Genomic DNA, 7,500 nt, shown 5'->3' on the forward strand with positions numbered 1-7,500 from the left:
TTCACTTATCGAAACCTGACAATTTCTGATAAACGTTATTTCTAACATTATACATTGTGTACCTTGTTGTTGTTGTTGTTGCTGCTGATTTTGTTGTTGTTATTGTTGTTATTCTCACTGTCCACACCGCTAACTCCACCATTAACATCACCACTACTACGACCATCAACACCACCCCCTCCTCCTCCTCCACTACCACCACCACCATTATTAAAGATATAGGCACTGGCATCAACCCACATCACCGCCATCACCACTACCGCTGTTATTAAAGATACGGGCACTACCATCATACCACATCACTACTACCATTATCAAAGATATGAGCACCACCATCAAACTACATCACCACCACCTCTAACATCGACGTAACCACATCCACCGCCACACCCAGAAGCATTAACGCTACTACCGACGCCACCGTCACGAGCACATAAACATCGGTACCGCTAGAAACGCCACCACCACCGTAAAGCACCTCCCACCGCTATTCTTAATAGCGATACCATCACCGTACTAGTACCTCCACCATACGTTACCATCAATACCATCACAACCACCAAAGCGAACCATTTACTTCTAGCATCGACACAATAAACGCCGTCACCGCAAAAATTTACCACATCAACACCCACCCCGCCCTCGTCCCCATCGACATTACGACGACCACTGATATTAAGAAGATGCTACTTGGTCGCTCAACGTGCTAGAAATAGCAACCAGCTGAAGCGGCTTTGATCGCAGGAATGATTGGTCATGTTTGAACGAGGCTTAAACAACGAAGAATGACTCAGATTTTGTTTGCGTGAGTGTGAGTGTGTATGTATGTATGTATGTATGTATATGTGTGAGTGTGTATATACACGTACACTAACATACAGGCACGCACGCGCTCGCACACACACATATATATATATTTAAGTACATGTATGCTCACCGTGTATGTGTGTGTATGTGCATGTTTGTATGTCACACATAGACACAGGTAAACACAAGCAAGAATATCTCACAGCCAGAGAATAAACCCGAAACACTCGTAACTATGCACACACACACACACACACACACACAGACGCGCGCGTACACAAACACACACACACACTCACAGAGAAACACGCGCTGACACAAACACACACACACAAGTAGATGAGGTGACAAAATCAATATTCATAACAGCAGCATATAGAATTACCTGAGATGGTGATGCAGATGGTGTTATGGTGGTGATGATGTTGTTATGTTGTGGCTGTTCTGTTGATGGTGGTGTTGGCGGTGTTGTGAAGGTGGTGGTGGTTGTGGTGGTGGTATCAAATTTGATAATGTTGATAGCAGTGTTCTAGTTGTTTTTACCCCCAGATCAGCCCTGATCCCACAACCTTGTGCTGAATTATGTGCCATTCTTCAATAACTTGTCTTTTTCTTTTTTGTCATCCACTCTAATATTGAATGCATTTAATGGCTATCATTTGGCTGCTATATCAAGCAGATCGAGCTGCAATACATAAACACATATACACACGCACGCAACACACATGCCTTTGTTGTCTTTGTTCAACAACTGTTGTTTAGTCCTTGGCAAGCCTTGATTGAACAAGTCTGTCACCATTCTAATTATGCTCAGTCTGTTGTTTACTTTCAGCCTCCGTCAAATACGTTGTCCAGTGGATTGTTTCTTATGTCGGTGACGCTTAATTTGAGGGAGACGTGATTATTATTTCTAACATGATGAATGAGGAGTTAAATGTTTGGTTGTATTCTTATAGGTTCCGTTGGTAACCAGAACGATGTAATATTGATCTACAACGTTGCAGTTAAAAACATACGAGTCAATATCCACGTTGGCACTCATCAGGCCAGGGATCATGTTACTATGTTGTCTCGGGACTCTGGCAGAGATTGTGTCCATATAATTGAGTGTGTATGACTTAGGAGTGAATTATGCTTTTGGCAGCTGCAATTTTGGGTGACTTCTGTGCAATGTTTTCCAGAGATCTATGGATGAGTGCATAGCAAATAATTGTCTTGAAATCATTTTTCCATCAGTAATTTTCCCTTTATTAGATTTTAGGCATTTTATAGACAATTTATCCGCCTAGCTATAGTTTGTCCATTATAACATGTGTGACGTGAACATTCGTATGATTTTACCCTGTCTTCCGTACGATGACAGCAAATTGAGCCCAGACCTTTGATCATGCAAGCAGCCAGGCAAACTTGTATTTGCTTGTTCAAATATGCTGGCGTTTGCTAAATCGTGATCCTCTTTTCGGATGAACAGGAATATTCTTTTTGGAACGGTGGATCAAGAAGCGAATAAAGCTATGAGTAGCATGTAAATCTTCACTCGAAAAAAATTCGGGTAGAGAAATTCAATGGTTACATTAGAATTATTCTATCCAAAAGGATTTTTCGACTCAAGATTTACTTGCTATTATTTATAGTTTTATGCGCTTCCAGATCCATTCGCCCAAAAGAAGAATTATATAGAGTTGTTGCTATATGGCAAAAAGTTTGCTTCCCTACCACATGGTTCTGGGTTCAATCCCGTTATGTGGCTCCTTCAGAAAGTGTTTTCTACAATAGCCTCGGGCCAAAACCAAATCCTTGTGAGATTTCGTAGTCGGAAACTGAAAGAATCCTGTTGTGTGTGTGTATATATTTATGTATATACTTGGTATGATCAATAAGTAGCCTGATTGTTGCCATAGTAACGAAGCTAAAGCACGCAGAGTGTAGTCGCTTAATCACAGATTGACATTAAACTCTACTGTTCGTGCATACTAAGACTTAACGTTCTAACTCACATCAGCTGTTTACAACTGTGCTTGGAAAGAACGTGTGTAGCGTGTGATGGTCGCATTGACCATGAAAGAGAGAGTTGAGCAGAGAATCTGCATCAAATTTTGTCAAAAGCTTAGCGATACCTGCTCAGAGGCCTACGCAAAATTTTCAAAAGATTTTCATCGTTCTCGACACGATCAAGGAGTGTTCCTTGGTCAGCTGAAAGCGGTTTTGACACAAACTTGGCAGACACGCGTCTGATACCCGAATCTTCAGTGACAATGAAATGAACTGAGCCATAACTAATCTTCACATCCTCTTATAACTCACGGATGGTGCCTCGACAATTTCCTTTCATAGCTGCACGCACATCCACGATGGTTTTTTCTGTTTGCTGGTTGCGAGTCTTTCAGAACTTTTGTCAACATCGACATTTTTCGGCGATCTTAGAAACGTCTGAACTACTCGTACACTTGTGTGTGGCTCATACACTCCACTCGATACACTTTCTGCAACTGTGTGTAGGCTTCTGAGCAAGTATCGCCAAGACATATATATATATTGGTAAAAACGGTAACAAAAGAAAGAAAGAGACCTCAATATTATGTAAATAGAGGAATTTATCTGTAAATATATGTGACAATTATTCGGTAGCCAAGATAAAACACTGAGTTTCGGATGCCGAGTGGAAATCCACACCACCATCTTTTCGCTTCCCCTCATAGCTGCACGCATATATATATATATATATATAATATATTATATATAATATATATATCTATATATAATATATATATATATATATATATATATATATAAGTTTGTGTGTGTGTGTGTGTTGTATACATATATATATATATATATATATATATATATATATATATGTCTATATATATATATTATATATATGTATGTATGTATGTGTATGTATGTATGTAGTATGTATAATTGTCACTAAATGTGACTAGGATGTTAGGAACATGTACATTGCTAGAAATAATAGCTAAAATGTTCTAATACTGTCAGTGCACATAGATGTAAAGATATAAACTAACACCTACCTTAATTCCTTAATTGAGCGATACAATTAAAAATAAAATTAGAGAACAAGGGAAAAGATAAATGAAATGACATTGTGCCCGAAATGAAAGAGAGGAGTAGAATTTAGCAAACACCAACATATTTGTACAAGCAAATACAAGTTTTCCTGGCTGCATATATTATCGAATGCCTGGTTTTGATTTACGTACGAATGACAGTGAATAATCATGCGGATATTCACGTCACTCATGTTATGACTGACAAACGATTGCTGCATCTATACGAGCGATGTTCTCCATCGATATGTGCAAGTATAAGTAGAAAATACTGCGCTGCAGAATCATAGGATTCATGCGAGAACTTTACACAGATCTCAATTGACATTGGTGGTACTCTAAACCACAGAAAGTTTATGATTCAGATTTTGTACGGGGTATATGAGACGACCCTTAGCTTTGAGGTAATTTTCAAATTCTGTCCTGTACGCCGATAAATACTGTATTATGATATGAACAAAAAAAAAAAAAAAATCACGCACGTATTTACATAGAAATAGACAAAAGCATACATGTGCACGGATACACATGTACACATCAATACATATGTATATATATATAAATATACATATATATATGTATATATATATACATATATATATATATTATATATATATATGCATATATAAACACACGTTTATATGTGTGTGTGTGTGCGTATGTGCGTGCACGTGCGTATGTATGTGTGTGAGTGTGTATATATATATATAATATATATATATATATATATATATATATATATATATATATACATGCATACATATACAAGGTGCGATGGATAAATTATCGCCATTTCATATTTTAATTTCGTGCAAGCGCATTGTTTGTTTTGATTTTGTTGACTACACAATATAGTAGGATCAGTTGGGCACCGTCTGTGAGAAAAACAGCACCATCGCGCAAATCACTCTGCCAGAAATTTGGAAACGACATGTTGTACTGCTTGGCATTCGCACCGGAAGCTCCAATACGAACAGATGGTGAACGCACAGAACAACCCTTGGCTTGCCGTGTCCCCAAAACATGCACCGAGTGTGATAAAAATCAAACATCTAGTCAACATCATGGAGTTTAGAGTGACCATTAGTGATAACGACGTTAAGGCTTACATCAAGTGCCTGAAGGATATAATTCTACCTTAGGTCAAGCGGGTAGCTGCTGGAAGACTTTATGTCTGGCAAAAGGACTCAATACCTTGCCACATGAAAAGGAGAACACAGTCATAACTGTCAGACAATTTCAGTGACCACATCACCTCTAACATCTTGCCACCTAACTCCCTAGGCTGCAACCACGTTGATTATTATGTGTGGAGAGCAGTTGAGCGAGACTAACAAAACTCCTTCTAACTCCAAAGATGAACCAAAGATGAGCAAGGATTATGACAACATTCACCAACTTTAAGAAGGAGACCGTTAAGGAGATTTGCAGCAGATTCCGAAGTCGTCTGGAGGCCGTGGCTGAAGCCAATGGCCATTCTATTCCATAAATGTACTGTTTAGTGTTTCAAGATATTTTTACGTAATTTAGACGACAATATATTCACAGCACTCTTTATATAGAGTATATGTACATATATATATATATATATATATATATATATATATATATATATTATATAATATATATATATATGTTGTGTGTGTGTGTGTGTGGTGTGTGTGTGTGTATACATATATATATATACTTTTTGAATATGATAGTTCTTACAGACGTGAGAAACCACTTATCAGTTTGTTTGACAGGCGTTTTGATACGTTATTTTTGGCTCCTGTGCAACTGATATATATTTACGCCCATAAAAAGGAGAAAAAAATGTATATATACTTTGCACTACTGCATTTTATTTCTCGCGTTGTAAATTAAACTTAAACCCTCCCATTCACACACACTTATCTATGTCCTTTTCTCGTGTCTACGTTTATTGAAATTATTTTATTTAAGTATACACCTTTGTGACCATATTTATATATATAGATAGATAGATAGATATACATACATACATATGTGTGTGTGTGTGTGTATCTATGTTTATGTCCTTTCTACTATAGGCACAGGGCCTGACATTTTTGAGGAAGCGGCCGGTCGATTACATTGATTCCAATGCGTAACTGGTACTTAATTTTTCGACCCCAAAAGGATGAATGACAACGTCGACCTCGGCAGAATTTGAACTTAGAATATAAGACAGACGAAATATATCGCAAACACATCACCCGGCGTGCTAACGTTTCTACCATTCGCGCCTTTGTGTGTATATATACATATATATATATATAATATATATATATATATATATATATATATATATATATATATATAGATATATGTATATATATATACATGTATATATAATATATATATTATATATATTATATATATATATATATATATATATATATATATATGTATATATATATATGCACACACACACAAGGTGGTGAGCTTTTGTATGTATGTATGTATGCATATATATATATATATACATATATATAGATATAGATATATAGATATATATATACACATACACGCACACACATACGCACGCACACACGCACACATACACATATTGACGAGTGTTTATATACGCATATATATATATATATATATATATATATATATATGCATATGTATGGATGTGTACATGTGTATCCGTGCACATGTATGCTTTTGTATATATGTATGTATACATACATATATACAGTTAAGGAGTGGGAGTCGACACTTTTGGGAGGGCACGTATTCTGCACGAAGAACTTAAGCATGCTGCTCGAAAGGGCACATCTGGTGTAGTTAACGAAGAAAGCTTGGTTTGCAATGTCCGCAGTGCAATCGTGTATGCTTGTCAAGAGCAGGGCTCATTAGCCACTAATGGAGCTGCAAATGCAAAATATAAGTTAGTCCTAGAGTGCACAATATTCCTGAAGGTCAACAATGGTTCCCCTCGGTCACGAGTGAACGGCCATCATGAATGTATATATGAAAATATGTATGTGTGTGTGTGTGTGTGTGTGTGTGGTGTGTTAATTACTTGAAATTTTCACTGACAGTTGGGCTTTAGTGATAAAAACCAGTTTTGTTAACGGGTGTATCCCCATTAATTATGGGTACATACACCTTGCGCAAGTGTCTGCTATTGCCCCAAGCCGATCATATACATACATATATATATGTATATATATATATATATATATATATATATATATATATATATAATATATATACACATATATATATATATATCAATATATATATAGATATATATATATATATATATATATAATATATATTATATATATATATATAGATTATATATACACATACTATACGTCGATGTGTGTGTTTGTCTACCACATTGCTTGACATCAATCCGATGACAGATCGATTAACTTTACTGAACTTAGCGATTCGATAAAAATGGTCTATAGAATAAGTTCTGGCCGATTCTTTCGGCCAAATCCGCGTAGGGCGGTGCACCAGGTTGGCCGCAGTCCGATGACTGAAAAAATGACCAGTTTTTATTAATCAATTAAATAGGTTCGCGTTAAACTGCTATAATGTATTTACGCGCTGTGCATCGTTGTTACTTATTGACATTTTACATACACATAATACATACATA

This window comes from Octopus sinensis, linkage group LG17 (assembly GCF_006345805.1).
Source record: "Octopus sinensis linkage group LG17, ASM634580v1, whole genome shotgun sequence".
Taxonomy (NCBI): domain Eukaryota; kingdom Metazoa; phylum Mollusca; class Cephalopoda; order Octopoda; family Octopodidae; genus Octopus; species Octopus sinensis.